Below are 19182 nucleotides of genomic sequence, written 5' to 3' on the forward strand. Positions count from 1 at the left end.
AGTACATACACAGTTCGGTTCATTTGGCTCATTTTGCATTTGAAACCAAAAAGAAAGCTTGTACCTATTAGCAGGCACTCCCCACTCCCCTAACCGCCTCCCGTCTCTGTGGATTTGCCTGTTCTGGCCACTTTATAAAAGTGGAAGCCTTCACCACGTGGCCGTTGTGCCTGGCTTCAGGCACTCAGCGCGATGTGGAGGTTCACCACATTGCAGCTTGTAGCAGATCTTCATTCCTTTTCACTGCCGGTAGCATTCCATCCTATGGATACACCACATTTTATTTATCTGTTCATCAGTTGATGGGTTCCAGCCCTGATTCTTTTTTTTTTTTTAGAGATTTTATTTTTCCTTTTTCTCCCCAAAGCCCCCCAGTGCAGAGTTGTATATTTTTAGTTGTGGGTCCTTCTAGTTGTGGCATGTGGGACACCGCCTCAGCATGGCCTGATGAGCAGTGCCATGTCCATGCCCAGGATCCGAACAAGCGAAACCCTGGGCCACTGAAGCAGAGCGTGCAAACTTAACCCCACTCGGCCACGGGGCCGGTCCCCCTTTGTTTTGTTTTTTTTTTTAAAGGTCCAGCCCTGATTCTTGATGACAGCTCTGGTGTCATCTCCTCCAGGAGGCCTTCCTGATTCAGGTCTGTCACAGAATTGGGAAAGTTTCCTTTCTCTGTCTGCCACTTGAACATAACACTGTGAGGACAGGGACATGCCTTTCATTTCTGCATCCCTGAAGCTTGGCAACTGGCCTAGCCTGGTGTTGCCCACTTTCAGCTGTCTCTTCTGGCTGGCTTTGCACATCTGCATACCATCTATGTTGTCACGTTGACAAATTTGTAAAATAAAGGAGAAGGCAAGAATATTTAGTAAACACTCATGATGCTTCCATCCAGATTACTGACATATTGTGCTATTTCCTTCAAATCACTTCCTCCCTTTTTTACAAAAAAGGAATTAAAACTTTTAGTAATTTATGTCCCCTTTGATCCTCAATATTAGCCATATTCTTTCCTCCCTCCCCTTTCCCCCCACTTTTTTTTTTTGGTGAGGAAGATTGGCCCTGAGCTAACATCTGTTGCCAATCTTCCTGTTTTTGCCTGAGGAAGATTGTTGCTGAGCTAACATCTGTTGCCAATCTTCCTGTTTTTGCTTGAGGAAGATTGTTGCTGAGCTAACATCTGTGCCAATCTTCCTCTGTTTTGTGGTGGGAAGCCACCACAGCATGGCTCAATGAGCAGAGTGTACATCTGTGCCCAGGATCTGAACTCCTGAACCCCAGGCCACTGAAGCAAAGTGTGCAAACTTAACCACTATGTCACTGGGCCAGCCCCTCCCCTTCCCTTTTTTGAGGGAGAATTTTTTTAGATTTTTAAAAAATTTTTTCCTTTTTCTCCCCAAAGCCCCCCGGTACATAGTTGTATATTCTTCATTGTGGTCTCTTCTAGTTGTGGCATGTGGGACGCCGCCTCAGCGTGGTTTGACGAGCAGTGCTACGTCCACGCCCAGGATTCGAACCAACGAAACACTGGGCCGCCTGCAGCGGAGCGCGCAAACTTAACCACTCGGCCACGGGCCCAGCCCCTGAGGGAGAATTTTTTTAAGGAAAAAATGGCAAGAATGCACACTGTGATTATTTTTAAGCAGCCATCTCTGAAGGCTTTTGAACAAAAGCACAAAAAGCCCCCTGGAGCACAGACCAGGACGGGTCCTGCAGGTTACTCTCCTTAATTCAAACATTCCTGTGTTTGGAGATAATTTCTTTCAGGTAGAAAATGTATGAAGTTCCTGTCGAATTAAAGATGTGGGTGAGAATTATTTTGAAGAAAAATGACCAGTTCACTTTAGTGTTAATCGGGAGGACTAGCTTCTTCTCAGATAATGTTGATAACACTGTTTCCGAATGATGTGGCTCGAGTTATGTAAATTTAAACCTCTGGAATAGGCATATTCTTTTTTTGTGTGTCCTTTTTAATCACGAAACAGCTATTTTCACTTGCCATAGTTGAGACTATAATCAAAATTCCTTTTAGTTACGTGCAGGTATATTTCGGCACAGATCTTTTATATAACAGGGTAAGCGCTTATAGTGTGTTTAGTACAGATCCTGTGAGCCAGAATTACCCTATGGAATGATCGTGAAGTCTGATATCCTTCCTCAGCTCCTGTCCAATGGAAAAGCTTCTGATTTAGTCTTCAGTATGTGACCTATCTTTCTGTCAGACGTACAGAAGGGTTTATGTTACATAGAAGTTAGGGCTTACCACTCATGCCAAAGAAATGTTCTTTTCCTTCTGAAGCACAGTAAAACTGTATGGAAATCATTGAAGAATGATGAGATGCAAGTGCATGAGGATAAGTGGAGGCACCGAGAACCCATCCTGAGTGAAGGCAGAGGGCCCCTTCCTTCAGTGGAGTCCATTCTGCCTGTGAAAGGCCCCAGCCTCTGGATGAACATAATGACCCTGCAGCTGAGTCGAGAAGACAGCGCAGCAGGCTCGGCATCATCTCTGTCTCCTCCTTCTTTCTTCGCCTCCATATCCTAACACAAAGTTCTATTAAATATTTACTTACAATTTCTCCCATATTGGTAATCTCCACTTTTGTCGCCACTAACCTCGTCTTGACCTTCATCATCTCATGCCTAATTTATTCTAAAAGAGGCCAGGGCTTCCGGAATGGTGGAATGCAGACCTCCGTAAATCTTCCCCCCATAAAAACAATGGAAACACCAGCAAAAGTGGTCAAGAGCAACTTTTTCAGAACTCTGGAAACTAATCAAAGGCTTGCAATAATATGAGGAAGGTTTATTCAAAACCTCACTGACTCTCAGTAAGATTGGGTTTTGTGGCATTCTAGCCTGTCCAGCTGCCCTTAACCTCTCCCCAGCTCCACTGTCACTGTGAAAACCAACAGCCTTGCAGCTACTGGAGGGGGCAGACTGTGTGTGGAGCTCCTCAAAAAGTCCTATCTCCCAAACATTCACACTATTTGACCTGTCTTGCAGCTCCCTGGAAAAACCTCGTGAAGGGAGTCATTATCTTTTGTCCTGACTTTGAGTTTAATCTGTGCTGCAGCCTCATCCTCAGGGCATTTGTCAAAAACAGCCAGTGGCAATTGTTTAAAATCATGGCTGTGATGCCAGTTGAGGCAAACAAGAGCCTGGACAAAGCTTAAAAGGCAGATCTGCAGAATGGGGTGTCCATAGGAGGATTTGAAAAGCTCTGATAGATTCCTGGGGAACTAAAAGGCTCTACATATGTGCAGGGCTGTGTGCATGCCCTGGAAAGACTCTGGAGGACCCCAGTCTCTCACCTCGGGCTGACTACAGCCCCTGTGCAAGCAGCAAGGGACAGCTAAGGGAGACTTGTAAGCTGCCTGAGAGCCAAGGTCATGCCCCAACCTTCCTACACACAGAGTTTCCCAGCAAAGAATGGAATACTTATTGGTTCAAGGGATTTAAGCAAGTCTCTGAGCAATCATTAGCTAATCAATCAGAGAATTCGGTGGCTGCACACTACAGAGAATAAAGAAGTGATAGAATTAGTCTAGGAAGGTTACTAAAGTAACACACAGCAGCAGCAACAGCAATAAAACAGCAGTAACCCTGGAGGTGGAGGGAATCTGATTTCCAGAGTTGTCACATCATCTAAAATGTCCAGTTTTCAATAAGAAATTTTTAAATATTTTCAAAGAAACAGGAAATTTTGGTCTATATAAGGGAAAAAGAGAGTCTCTGAGGGGTTCACGTGTTAGACTTACTAGACAAAGATTTTAAATCAGCCATTATATATAATATAGATATATAATTTATAATATAAATATAGAAATTAATATTTATAAATGTTAATATGATAAATATATAAATGCAAAGAACTAAAGGAACCTATGTTAAAAAAATTATAGTATGAGAACAATGTTTCACCAAATAGAGGATATCATTAAAGAGAAATTGGAAAAAGGAACTAAATAGGAATTCTGGAGTTGAAAGTTTTTCATATATTTTTCTGTAAACATGGATACATCTTGTCCTCCTTGCTAGGTTATGTAGGCTCCTTAAAGCTGTAATAGTTACCATGTACGTTGTATTTCTGTGTCTCTCAATATGTTAGTATAACACACAGTTTTCCTGCTTAGCACTCAGCATACAGAATTGTGAATATATATTTCCCGTCTTCTCTGCCAGCTTGGAGACTTCAGGAGGATGGGGCCTTGTCTACTTTATTCATCAATATCCATCCAGCTTCTGACTTAATATCTGGCTGGTAGTAAGTTTTCAAGGAATATATGTCGAACAAATAAATTACAAACAAATTAATGAATAAAATGAACTGTCATTTGATGAGCATCTGCTGCACGTCACACACTGAGCTAGATTTAGATACGTTTTCTAAATTAGTCTTCACAGCCCCTCTAGGGTGCATATCATTATCCCCATAACCCAGTCACTAATTTCCTTGTCTTGAAGGTGGGAGAGACCATCAGTAAAATTGGTTAGCATACTATTTGCAAGTTAACAATCAGATGGTCTGTGGGCCAGGTGATCCAGGCCTCCTCAGTTCTCCTGCTGAGTATGGTTGGTTGAGGGGCTGGTTTCCTCCTACCCTTTGCAAACGAGTATTCACAGAACTGCAAAGGTTTCCTTGAGTCTTTACCTAAGAGTCATGATGATGGAATCCGTGCAGGGCCTGTAGGAGAACAACTCCACGTGTCACCCTGGCAACTCTACCCATATCCACATAGGTCATTCAGGCAAAGCCATGAACCACAGTGCATCTGAGTCTTGGCAGAACACCATATTATTCTCCCAGAACATGAGTATGGGGAGGACTGCGCGGAGGTGGTCCGAGGCCATCACCTCCAGTTTCTCATTGTGTGAGGGGTACGAAGTTTTCTGCCTTGTCCCTTTGGAGTATAGCTGCAGGGTATAGGACCACCTAGCTGCGTCTAGAATTAGCTCCACAGCAATGGGATGTCCCACAGCTTGTGTTGCCATCTTCCAGCCTCTGTTCTTCTGGGGTCATCCTTTTGCTATGTGGGACAAGGACAACAGAGAGCTGGAGTTTTGGCTATTTCTTTGCTGTCAATGCGAATAATAAACTGTCTATATACAAAAAGGGCCAGGGTGTCTTCACTAGTTCAATCTGTCAGTCAGCCTTGGCCTTGGCCTTCCTTGCTGTTGGGTGCTTCCTGGGGCCCTGATCCCAGAGTGGGAGTCCTCTCCACCCAGACTGTGGTGTGCCTCTCCCTCACCTGGCTGTGCCTCCCCTCAGCCCATAGGCTTTGAAGTCCAGAGCTTGGTTATTTCTCCTAGATACCTTTTAATTTTTCAAGACGTCAGTGTGGGGTGTGTCATTTTTTTTTTTTCAATTTTCAAAGTAGCATAGAAAAAGATCCTGAGGATGGAGACGGGAAAATTCACTGAGGGGTATGCACTTGGAGCGGTAGCTTGCTTTCTTTTCTTTACGATCAGCCTGGAAAAAATTATCCATCTAATTAATATGTATAATTTATATATATTTATTTATAAAGTATATATTAAAATTCAAACACCTAGCATTGGGATTCTGGAAGGGTTAATCTCTTTTCAATTCCCACGCAGCTTTTGGCTTCTTATTATGCATAAGAGGGTTTTTCTCTTCCTCCCTTGAATTTCACTAAAAAATGTTCTCTAAGAACAAATTAGTGGTTAATGGGGGAAGGGGGTGGAGGGTGGGCACAAGGGGTGAAGGGGCATACTTATTTGGTGTGTGACAAATGATAACGTACAACTGAAATTTCACAATGTTATAAGCTATTATGACCACACACACACACAAATCCTCTCTAACAACTTGCCATTGCAGGATCCTATGAGTGTGTGTGTGCACGAGTGTGTATGCATTCATTTATGTGTGTGTGTGCATATGTGTTCGTATGTGTGTTTTTCTTAACTAGGAGAGGTAGGGGAGAGGGGAAAATCTGACAGGGAGAGGCATTATGATCGATCAATAATCAGTGAATGCTGGAGGCACGTGGTATTCCTACAGCAAGTCTGCACCTGTGCATGCTTTCCAGAGGCTTCTGAGGACGCTGGTGTTTGGGGACTAGTTTTCGTTTAGGCTAGTCGCTAAAGAGCCCAGGACACTTTATCTCCTTCCCAGCTACAGTGTTACGACAAGGAGAGTTGTAGCCATCATAATATTTATTTCCAGAATGTCTTCAACTATCTGAAAGACATTTGAAAGATTTGGTTATTGATATTCAAGTCAGAAATGTTCAGTGACTTTTCCTTACCAAAAATAAAAATGAAAACACAACTTTAAAAAATCTAAAGCAGGGGCCGGCCCAGTGGCCCAGTGGTTAAGTGCACACGTTCTGCTTCTCGGCGGCCCAGGGTTTGCCCGGTTCGGATCCCGGGTGCGGACATGGCACAGCTGGGCAAGCCATGCTGTGGTAGGTGTCCCATATATAAAATGGAGGAAGATGGGCACAGATGTTAGCTCAGGGCCAGGCTTCCTCAGCAAAAAGAGGAGGATTGGCAGCAGTTAGCTCAGGGCTGATCTTCCTCAAAAAAAAAAAAAAAAAAAATCTAGGGCAGCAGATAAAATAAATTTACCTGTTTATGGTAGAAAATTTTGAAGTTATGACAAGCAAACTGAGAAAGCTAAAATTATCCATAATCCCATCATCCAGCAATAATAATTGGTATTTTGGTATATGTTCTTCCAGATACACATTTTAGTGGCATAACCCTGTAAATAGCGTATGGAGTATCATTTTGTAACTGGCTTTTCCCCCACTAAATACTAAATACACTGTGAACATCTTTTATGCCATATTTTTCTATGACATCCTTTCTAATGGCTGTGTGATATTCCATTACATGGACGGCCAAATGTTTATTTAAATGGCTCTAGATTGTCATATGTGATGTTCTTTTCAGTTTGTTTTTGTAAGTATAAAAACTCTGCAACTAATATTCCCGTGGATAAAGCTTTATGAATATTCATGGTTATTTTCTTGGGGTAAATTCCTAGAAATGAAATTGTTGAAATGAAGCCTATGTGCATTTTTAATGTGTTTTTAAAAATATAGACCAAATTGGTTTTATAATTAGTTTTTCTACCAAAAAAAAGTGCAGCAGAGATTTCACATATGGCTTGCTGATATTGGTCTATGATAAAAAGTTGAGGCTAACTCTCATGCTGTCATATTGTGAAAGGCAATTCTATCGAGTTAAAAATGCAATGTAGTACAGATAGGCGTTTTTCCGGTGGTCTATCTTTTTTATTATCTATCTGCCTGTCAGAACATAAATACCATGAAGAGGAGGACTTTTTTCTGGTTAGTTAACTACTGTATCTCCAGTGCCTATCCCTGCACAGAGTAGGTACTCAATAAACAATTGCTGAATGAATAAATTAACGACTCTGGGCTTTTTATAGGTCTTATAGCTAACAATACAAATTGAGGTCATTATTAGATAGTTGACTTGCATGGTGTTAAGTAGAGGCCTATGGGTGGGCTAGTGTGCAAGAAGTGTAAGTTAATTTTATTATATTGATTGACAAGAAAAATTTAATTATTGCATGTGTCAATTAGGTCCTCCAGGAAGAAACACTGGGACAGAGTTAGAAATGCAAGAGATTTATTGTGAGACATACCTGTCAAATAAAAATCTCTGAAATATAAAAAGGGGGGAGCCAGAGCAGGCAGAGAAAGTCTTCAGATGTGGTGTGTGTCTGACACCCGTGACAGCAGAGGGGCAAGAAAGAGGGCTGGGTGGGAAGAGCCACGGACTGCGGTGCCAGTCTGATGATGTCTTGGCCAGCCCCACAGGAGCTCCAGTTTAAAGAGGACCCTTAGAAGGATTCCATGTTGGGTAGCAACGGTTCAGTCATTGACTGGGGGCTGTCCAGGAGGCTCACGGGCTCAGCTCACACTTAGAAGATCCTGAAAGTGCCACAGGTAGAGGTTTCCGCTAACTGCACTCCCGGCTGCTGACCAGCACGCTCTTTTTGAAGGGAGACTCAAGAGGCGCACCTCCTTGGTTACCACAGTCCTCTCCTTGGGCCATGCAGATGCATTGCTCCATACACATTTGGGGAGCAGCTTCCCCAGGGTTTGTTACAGAGTATCGCCTCTAAGCTTGCACCTTAGCAGGCCACTTCACAGGTCTAGCAGGCTGGTTGCTTTGTGGATGGTATTGTATACGATTCGACCAGTTGATCCCCCAGTCATGGGCCCACTACGGTACTTCCTTTGCTGTGAAGAAGGTTGGATACTACCTTGTGCATGATTTCATGGCTGTGGACTAGTCAGTCAAAGCTCCCAGTTCATGGTGTTGGCAGAAAGGTGTTGGCAGGAAAGACATCCCCTTACTTGAAATAAGGAGCTATCCCCGAGAGAGTTAATTGCTGGCCCTTCTGGGACATAACGGGTCCAAACCTGTCAACTTGCCACCAAGTGACTAGTGGGTCCCCTTGCAAAATACTGCCATATTATGGGTTCAACATCAGTCTCTATTGTTGGCAGGTTAGACATTCAGAGCTAACAGTACCTCGATCAACCTTGGTGAGTAAAAACCCATGCTTTTGTGCCCAGGTGCAGCCTCCTGTTTCTGACATGGTGGCTACTCCATTTGTGTGCCCATCTTCCTGTTCTCAAGTGATTGATGACGAAGCTGGCTAGTGTCAACTGGCTGACCGTTTTATCTGCTTGGTTGGTTGCTGCCTCTTCTATGGTGGATACTTCCTGGTGGGTGTTAACATGTGATACAAAGATTTTTATCCTTTGTGCTCATGCCCATTTGTCCATCCACTTGCCTTTACTCCAGAGCTCCTTGCTGCAGTTGCCCAGAATTTCCCTTCTCGGCTCTTGACCAGCCTGTCCGGCCGTTCATTCCCGCCCGTGATTTTGCACATATATTCTCACCTTGCACCACTTCTCCTTCCACACAAAGTGAGCGATCAGGTGTACCAGTCAAAACTCCTGCCATTGTAAAGATTTTTCTCAGAGAGGGATGTCAGGAACATGGAGGAGCGAGCTGTTCCCTTTATCTCTCCCTCTTTGAACTACAACTAAGCGGACATTCATTGACCATTGGAGGATACCCACACAGCACAACAGGACGCCTGAGAGACCCACACAGCTGCACATCTGAAGGTGGGTGACTGCTTGTCTGGGAAGTGGTGGAGACAGGTGAGCACTCTCCCACCTTTCCCTGACAGCCCTGTGCAGACACCCGAACAATTTCCTGGCTGGCACAAGCACCCATAGTACCACTGTGGCCCCGAAAGTGGGAACGCTCCTCAGTGCAACTGTGGGAAGGGGCAGTGGCAGCCCTGGGCCTGTGCATGAATGCTTTCTTGGCCAGTGGGAAAGCCCACCCTGCTGCTGCGGCTCCAAAGAGTGGCCCAGGCTCAGACTCTGTGAAGAAGCCCCATCCACCGAGCAGAATGGCCAGCGTGACCGTAAGAAGAGGTGGCAGCAGATATATGCGCGTGTGAACACTTTACTGGCCGGTGCAAGAGCCCACAGTACCACTGCCCATAGTACCCCCCAAAGTGGGAATGTGCCTCGGCACATGACAGCCCTGAGCCCCTATGGGAATGCTTTCCTGGCAGGTGGGAGCACCCACTGCACCTGCACATCTTCCAGCAGGCGGGGTGGGATCAGAAACACAGCTCCTGCTTCCCTCCAGCGGCAGCAGGTGGATCTGCAACCTGATACCACCACAAATTCGACGGCAAAAGATTAGTTTGTCAAACACCATGAGAAACTACAACTGCAGCAAAGTTGCAGGGTACAAAATCCACTTACAAAAATCAGTTGCAGGGCTGGCCCTGTGACCGAGTGGTTAAGTTAGCGCGCTCTGCTTAGGCGGCCCAGGGTTTCGCTGGTTCCGATCCTGGACGCAGACATGGCAGCATTTATCAGGCCATGCTGAGGCGGCGTCCCACACGGCACAGCCAGAGGCACTCACAACTAGCATATACAACTATGTACTGGGGAGCTTTGGGGAGAAAAGGAGGGAAGAAGAAAAAAAGAAAGATTGGCAACAGTTGTTAGCTCAGGTGCCAATCTTTAAAAAAAAATCAGTTGCATTTTTATACTCTAATAATGAATTAGCAGAAAGAGATGTCAGGAATATGATCCCATTTATAATCACAACAAAAAGAATAAAATATGTAGGTATAAATTTAACCAAAGAGGTGAAAGACCTATACACTGAAAACTATAAAACATTATTGAAAGAAATCGAAGAAGATGTAAAGAAATGGCAAGATATTCCATGCTCATGGATTGGAAGAATAAACATAGTTAAAATGTTCATATTACCCAAAGCAATCTGCAGATTCAACGCAATCCCAATCAGAATCCCGATGACATTCTCCATGGAAATAGAACAAAGAATCCTAAAATTTATATGGAGCAACAAAAGACTTTGGATAGCGAAAGCAATACTGAGAAAAAAGAACAAAGCTGGAGGCATCACAATCCTGGACTTCAAAATACACCACAAAGCTATAGTAATCAAAACAGCATTGGGGCCGGCCCTGTGGCCAAGTGTTTAAGTTCACACACTCTGCTTTGGCAGCCCAGGGTTTCGCCAGTTCGTATCATGGGCTCGGACCTAGCACCACTCATCAAGCCACGCTGAGGAGGCGTCCCACGTGCCACAACTAGTAGGACCCAACACTAAAATATACAACTATGTACTGGGGGGCTTTGGAGAGACGAAGGAAAAAAACCCCAAAAAACTAAAACAGCAGGTACTGGGACAAAAACAGACACACAGATCAATGGAACAGAATTGAAAACCCAGAAATAAAACCACACATCTACGGACAGCTAATCTTCAACAAAGGAGCCACGAACATACAATGGAGAAAGGAAAGCCTCTTCAATAAATGGTGTTGGGGAAAATGGACAGCCACATGCAACAGAATGAAAGTAGACATCTTGCACCATACACAAAAATTAACTGAAAATGGATCAAAGACTTGAATGTAAGACCTGAAACCATAAAACTCCTGGAAGAAAATATAGACAGTAGACTCTTTGACATCAGTCTTAGCAGCATCTTTTCAAATATCATCTCTACTCAGGCAAGGGAAACAAAAGAAAAAAAAACAAATGGGACTACATCAGACAAAAGAGCTTCTGCAAGGCAAAGGAAACCAGGAACAAAATGAACAGACAGCCCACCAACTGGGAGAAAATATCCGCCAATCATATATCTGACAAGGGGTTAATCTCCAAAATACATAAAGAACTCACACAACTCAACAACAACAAAACAAATAACTCAATCAAAGAATGGGCAGAGGATCTGAACAGACATACCTCCAAAGAAGATATATGGATGGCCAACAGACACATGAAAAGATGCTCAACATCACTAATTATTATGGAAATGAAAATCAAAACTACACTGAGCTATCACCCTACACCTGTCAGAATGGCTACAATTACCAACACAGGAAATAACAAATGTTGGAGAGGTTGTGGAGAAAAGGGAACCCTCAACCACTGCTGCTGGGAATGCAAACTGGTGCAGCCACTGTGGAGAACAGTATGGAGATTTCTCAAAAAACTAAAAATAGAAATACCATACAATCCAGCTATCCCTCTGCTGGGTATTTATCCAAAGAACTGGAAACCAATAATCAGTGCCCCTCTCACCACTGCATTTCTGACGGCGTTTGTGAACGGCATGTCATCTAGGTTCTCCTGTGGAATATAATTCTCCGATTGGTCTTCTGGCCCCGCATAATATACACATCCCAGCATATCCAATTCCCTGAGCCTTTTAATGATTTTCTCCACTCCCTACCATGGCAACTCATGCATTTCAAATCCACTGAGCATAGACCATTGCTTTCTCCAGATATTTAAAGCCATCCTATCAGTGAGTTTGTCCCATCCCTTTGGGTCCTTGCCAGGGTGTTAAGTCTTGTGTTCTGAGAGGGTGTCCCTAAGTCAACAGACTGTTGCTTGTACAGGAGTCGATCAAGCACACTCAAGCCCAATCCTATGGCTTCTACTTGCATATCCCAGCTAAGCCTTGCAGCTCCTTTAGGGTGCAATCTCTTCTTCCCTTATGATTCCCAGGCTGTGCTCAGTTATGTTATGCCAGTATTTCTCCCCAGTTATTGATCTGGGAGCCAGGTGAGGAGGTGGGGACAGCTTCTGGGGGGTACCGTGGTCTTGCAGGGGAGACGCCTCTGCAGGGTCTTTCTGCATAGGGGAAGTGCTCACTCAGAACACGGCCTCTGGGAGGAAACTCTTACTGGGGAGGGTAGGTGGCCTCTGCAGAGGGGTAGGGACCCTGTGAGGGTCCAGGGTAGTGTACAGAGCCAGTCTTTTAGGGGATCCACCCCTACCATGTGTCAGGGTCCCGTATTTTCTACCAGAGCCCTGGTCTTAGCATAACAGACTTGCCGTGGCTGAGTTTTCAGGAGTCTCTGAAGTTTGGCTACCCTGAACTTGCCCCACAGCTCTCTGTTCTCTTACTGCAGGAGGTAGGTCTCTTTGTAAGCTGTCCTCAATATTTCCACCGGTCGTTAAGTAGGGAGACCTCTGGCTCCTGTGTCCTACGTTGGAGTTCTTCTTTGTTCCAAACACTGCGGCTGAGTCTTCATCTCCGTACTGATGGGGTGCCAGACCTGGAACTCGACTCCTTCCCTCCCTCTGTGACGGCTCTGACTTTAGTTTCAAGTAACAAAAATGAACTCAAACTGGCTTATGCAAAATAAGGACATTAGCCTCTTGAGTAGTGAGTCTCAAACTTTTTAGGCTCAGGATGTCTTTATACTGTTGAAAATTATAAAGGAGGAGGATCCCAAAGAGCTTTTGTTTATATGGGTTATATCTGTTGAAATGTATTGCATTAGAAATTAAGGCTAAGAAGAGTTAAAAATACATACTTATTAATTCAATTAAAAATAGCAATAATGATTCCACTATGGGTTAACATAAATAGTACGTTTTTAATGAACTATATCTATATTTTCTAAAGCAAAAAAATTAGTGAGAAGAGTAGCATTGTTTTATAATTTTTCAAATCCTTTTGGTGTTTTGGTGTTTAATAGAAGACAGTTGATTCTCATATCTCCTTCTGAGTTCAGTCTGTGGCTTTGGTTGAATTATGAAGAAAATTTGGCCTCACAGAGATGTAAATTGGAACAAAAAGGGAATATTTTAATAGCGTCGTCAGGTAATTGTGGATATTTGTCTTTGAAACTACACCAAAACTTGACAAGCAGTAGTTTCTTAAAGGATAGCTCCAATGTGGAATCTAAAACCACACCAACGATCTTTTTATACTTTGTTACCTTCAAATCCGTTGGTCTATCTTGCACTTGAATGGATCTCTTACCAGAGCATGATTTTGTAGCATCAGGCATCAGTCATTTCGAAAATACTATTTCACTGAGTTATGCAGATCTTCCAAATATTGACACGTTTTATTAAGCAACGTCAAAAAATCACATTTGTTTATATCACTACCAATATCATCAGGAAAGTCTTTAAGTATTGGTAAACTGTTAAGCTCACAGTGTTGGATACAGTTTTCTAAAATCCTAATTTTCACTTGAAAGCTTGCGTTTTATCATTGGCAACAATATTGTCAGTTGTTTTCCTTGGAGTTAAAGGCTCACTTTATTTTCAATAAAATGTCTGCCAAACATCCAGATCTGAATGAGCGTGCTTCGCCCGTCGGTGGTTGTTTCCAGTAAAATGGCATTACAGGGAAAAGCGGCTGGTCCAGTTCCTGGCTCGGCTGCACGCGTGCTCGTCCTGGAGATGACGACTCCGCCCCAGTGGACAGCGGTTCTCTATGCGTGTTTCCCACTTCGTCTCACAGAATGCTGCAAAGACATGTACTCAACCGTCCAGATTCAATACAGTTAATAATTTTTACTGATGCGTCAAGGGCATTCTTAAGTGAAACTGTTTGCTTGTTTTTTTCAGTAAGTGCATTTGGTGAAGGGTATAGTGGCCACTTGCACAGTTTGGTGCCACTATTGTGACAGTTACTAAGGTGCCAGCAGTTTCTTTCGCTATTGTTTTGTGCTACCAATAGAAGTGTTGACATGGTGGAGCAAAACCCTCAAATAATGTCTTAGTGATACTATGATAACGATTTTTTACTACATAACCCCATGAAAGAGCCTCCCAGATCCCCAGTGGTCCACGGTCGTATTCAGAGAACTGTAGCCTTAGAGCATCTTTTTTTCCAAATGCAATGCTCCTTGGAGCTTTAAGCCTCTTCATCTCAGCCAAGGAGCCCTGACCGTAAGGTTGGGCCTGCAGACTTCACAATTTTGCATTGAAATTAGGTGTGAGACAAAGAAACTTTGATGTTTAATCTGCCAACTATCTATTTATCATCTGGCTTGTTTGCTAATTTATTTATATCACTTGGTTCATATGGTCTATATTAGAAGCTGCAGCAGTGAACTTATCAATAAAATTTTGTAAATATTTTATAGTTAGTATGAAACAGATTGATGAGATAAAGATAATTTTCCAGCTTGACAAATGAAGCTGTCCAACTTCTAGATGGTCCAAGGATAAGAGTCACTTAGAAGAGGGCAGAAATCAATTCTGGTATCTCATATTGGCGAAGTCCATTTTTCTTTTCTAGAATTAATTACAATTATACCAGAATTTAAAAGGATGGCCTTTTCAATATGAATTCTGTTTTTATGAATTGCTGTTCAAAATGAATAACACATTGATAAGTAACTTCACAGAACACAGAAGTTCCTGTATTTTTTTAAGTGCATATTTCAATTTAGGCCAGTTTCAGCTTAAGCTTCAACAAGATCAAAAAGCCATCATGTGGTGGGGAGTTATACTATAAATATTTTTATGACGGTCATGAGGACTACAAAGGAGAATTTCAGTGTGTCTTCAAGTGATGTGAAGAACTTGCTTTATCCTAGCAGCCGCCAGTGAGAACGTGGAAATCCACAGATAATACTGCTGTAAGGGAACCAAGATGTGAGATGCCATTGCCTTGAGAGAGAACCTGGAAGGTTTGACCAAGTGTCTGCCAGCGTTTCTTCTGGATAAAGTGCTCTGAGCCCAAGGATTTAAAGACTCCTTGTTAGAGAACGTGTCTGAAACAGCGACCCTCAAAGTGGTGAGGGAGCGCATTCATTCGGACCACTTTTTTTTTTTTTAAATTGAGGGCCCACTGTAGTCCAGGCACTGTACTTGATCTAACGGAAAATTATGAATATGTGTCAAGTCTGAGTGTTGGAATTAACCAAACGCTTAATGGAAGTTCATCGATATCATGACATGATAGAGGAAAATGGAGATGGTCCCAGGCTGGAGGCGTGTCCACCGTCTCCACTCCTTGTCTCCCTACTTTCACTCTGGACCCTGCACTGTATCCTCTCCTCAGTCTGTCACTCTCTGAGGAAAAGGTGTTACACATTTCCTTCCTTCCCACCCCGTTCCCTTATTCAACAAATATTTATGGGCCATTGCCCGTATGCTGGGCTCTCTGCCAAGCACCAAGGACACAACCATGAACAAGGCAGATCGGTCCCTTTGGCACTTGCAGGCTAGTTGAGGGGACAAGAGTTAGACAAATAATTGCATAACTAATTACAGTTGTGGTAAGTCTTACAAAGGAAAAATAAAGCAGCCGTGGCAGTGTACAGCAGGAGATCTGACCTAGTCTTGTGGGTTGGCATTTAGATTCTGCCTCACATACAGCTCAGGCAGCCAGAGTCACCAGGATGACGACTAACTGTGCAGACCGAAGGACCAGGGGACACATGAAGCCACACTAGGGTGACCAGCGGCCCAGGTTTGCCTGGGACTGAGGGCCTTCCTGGAACGTGGAACAGTTAGTGTTACCACGGGGGAAGTCCTGGGTTAATCCAGATGAGTTGATTGCCCCAAGCTACCCCCATCCCAGGACATTTTCTATCCAGAGAAAGGCCATTGGCTCCTCTGGAATTGATGAATCTCAAAGAGCCTCCTGGTAGTGACATGGATCTCCCCCTCCTTGCCATCTAAAGGAGTGGGACGCAAAGGGATGGGTTGTAAGATGCACAAACTTGGTCACAGCAGGGGAGTCCTGAGGGAGATCTCTGCCACTGCAGAACACAGTCTAGCGTGGCACTGGGGAATTCCGCGGCCCCAGGCCCAGGGAGATTTCTTCAATTACGGAGGGAGGTGCGATTAAGTGACCTTACTATGGTTACAGAGTGAGCTGAAAGAATAGGTGATGCAGGTCTGGTTTCCATGGAAACAGACTCTGAGACGAAGATGCTGTTGCTGAAGATTTATTCGAGCTCACTCTTGGGAGTGAGGGAAGCAGGACTGGCCAGAGAGAGGCTGACGGTGAAGCAGCTGTGTAACCAGGAAGCCTTAGCCAGGAACCTCTGCAGGTGGAGGGACGTTCAGAAATGTGCAGACTGAGGCAAGAGGTCTGGGTCCACCAGCCGTTGTATGTAGGCTGACCCCGGGAGGAAGCATAATCTTTTGGCTAAGAGTGCTTTCTTTCATTCAGCCAAGGAAACGAGGACTCAGCCTGAAGAGGGCATCTGTGGGGGTACACGGTCTGCTCACTGGGTCCTTGGGCTTCAGTTCAATGTTCCCATGATACCGCGTGTATCACTTATCAGGAACTGCCCGGAGACATCTCTGTAGCATGTAATTAAACAACTCTCCTGACTCCAGAAGGATGCTGGTGGATATGTAAAATCATAAAGTTGCTGAACGGGCTATAATTACTGTGTAGTGCCTTCACAGAAAAGACACTGATTATTTCAGGTGGAAGCTGACTTTTAAAATACAAAGTGTGATGCGCCCCTGAGCAAAGAAGCAGACATTTCTATAATGCCCACATTTGCCAAGACAACATCTCATTAGTTCTTGATCTGCTCTTGTAGTTTACTACACTTCTTTAAGAGGATTATTCTGAATTCTTTGTCAGACAGTTCATAGATCCCCATTTCTTCAGGGTCAGTTATTGGAGCCTTATTAGTTTCCTTTGGTGGTGTCATGTTTACCTGACTTTTCCTGATCCTGGATTCCTGGTGCTGGCAGAAATGTCTACTAAGCTCCCTGGCCAGATGGGGCTCTGTGGGAGGGCAGAGCTGCTGGCTGGGCTGTCTGCTGAAGTGCTGCTGGGCCACTCAGCTTTCCAAGCACTCCAGCCAGGCTTCCTGATTCGGGGGTGGTGGGGAGGGGGTACCCTCAGCCTAGGCAGGGCTGTGAATGCCCAGGCAGGGAAGCAGAACGGGCTCTGAGGACAGCAAGGCTGGTTGTTCGGGGTCTTGAATCAGGCAGAACTGTACACTGAGTTCCCCAGACGGATGAGGCCCTTGTCTTGCCCCTGCAGGTGGGCAAGGCCACAGGTGGGGCTTTCTATCTGGGCACCACTGTGCACAGGGACTCCATCTACCAGGATGCGAGCCCTGGTTGCTGCAAGACCCGCCCTCTCTGAGCTCCAGAAGTCAAGTCCCACAGATTCCACCTACATCCCTGTGAGGTGAGATCCGAGGGGCCTCCGGGAAGTGACCCACAACGCTGGGGGAGCTGAATGTCCACCTCGGGCTCACTTTTTCCCCCTGGGGAAGCTGTAGGCTTGGGGGCCCTCCTGGTGTGGCGATAGGCCAGCTTGCAGAAGGGGCGTGTGGTCAGCACCCGGCCCCTGCTCTCACCTTTCTAATGCGGTTTTCTCAGTCTGTGGTGCAGGGAGATGCTTCAGGCTCACCCCGGGGTTCTGGGATTTTCACAGTGGTGTCTTGTCGCTAGTTGGTTTTCCTGTGAGGGGAACTGAAGTCAGGAATAACCCATGCTGCCATCTTGATGACTGCATTTTTCATTCAATTCATTGTGTTCTTCAGCTCCAGAATTTCTATTTGGTATTGTTTTGTGATTTCCGTCTCTGTTGAACTTCCCATTTGTTCATGCATTGCCTTCCTGATGTCATTGAGCTGTCGATCTGTGTCCTCCTGTAGCTCAGTGAGTTTCCTTAAAACAATTACTTTGAACTACTTGACAGGCAATTTGTAGATCTCCATTTTTGGAGTCGGTTACTGGAAAATTATTGTATTCCTTTGGTGGCGCCATGTATTGATATTTCACGTTGACATCTTGCATTGCTGTCTTTGGATCTGAAGAAGGGGTCCTCTCCTCCAGTGTTACCACCGGCTTCATGAGAGCAATACCCTCACCAGTCAGCATGGCGAGGGATGCTGAGGCTCTCTCTGACATTTTCTAAGGATGTGCTCACTCCACACCTCCTGTTCCCTTGTGAGGGGGGCATTGCTAAGATTATATGCCTTATTTCCATCCCACAAAACCAGGCTGGGTGCTGGGAGCCTCTCTTTTGTTTTCCCTGGGGCTGTGCCCCAGATTGCCCCAGTTCGTGTGCCTTCTCCCAAGCCTGCAGATTCAGGCTGGCTTTCTGCATGTGCTTGCTTGCCTTCTGTAAAGGCTTGCTCTCTCCATCCTCAGGGTGCACATGGGGAGCTGCCCACAGTGAGGGTGTGTAGGTGAGGTACTTGGAGCATTGGGAGTGCTCTGGGCCAGTTGAGGGGGTCTATAGGCAAAGCACCCCAGCGACTCGTGGGCAGGCGTCTTCATGGGCTCCATGAAGTGGTTAGTAGAATCCACGTCCCTCTGATGAATTCTGAGTTGTGATTGCTGTGCTCCCAGCTTCTCCCAGCCTTTCAGTAGTCCCGGTCACCTCAGTATTCTGGGTGGAGCGGGAAGGAAGTGGGCCTCTTGAGCAGCGACCAGCATGGCTGGGGAAGCCAAGCGCTCACTCATCACGCTCTCAGTTTCCCGCGTTGGGAGAAATCGCAGGTGGAGGGGGTCTCTCCAGCACTGAGTTGCGCCACCTTCGGGGAGAGGTGACGTGGATAAAGTGAAATTATTCCTCTTACTCTCTTTAATGCATCTATTTTCAGATTTTTTGTTCCAGTGGTATGCTGGAACTTCTCTGCTGGACTCCCTGGCTCCAACAAAGGATACTCTCATTGGTGGGTGTTTGTCAAAATCAGTGTTCTGGGGGGGATGGTGATCTTGCTGATGTCACTTAATCCTTTGCCCATTTTTAAAATCAGATTTTTGTTGTTGTTGTTGTTTAATTGTAGGAGTTCTTTATATTCTAGATATTAATCCCTTATCAGTCATATAATTTTCAAATATTTTTTCT

Source organism: Equus asinus, chromosome 4 (assembly GCF_041296235.1).
Source record: "Equus asinus isolate D_3611 breed Donkey chromosome 4, EquAss-T2T_v2, whole genome shotgun sequence".
Classification (NCBI taxonomy): Eukaryota; Metazoa; Chordata; class Mammalia; order Perissodactyla; family Equidae; genus Equus; species Equus asinus.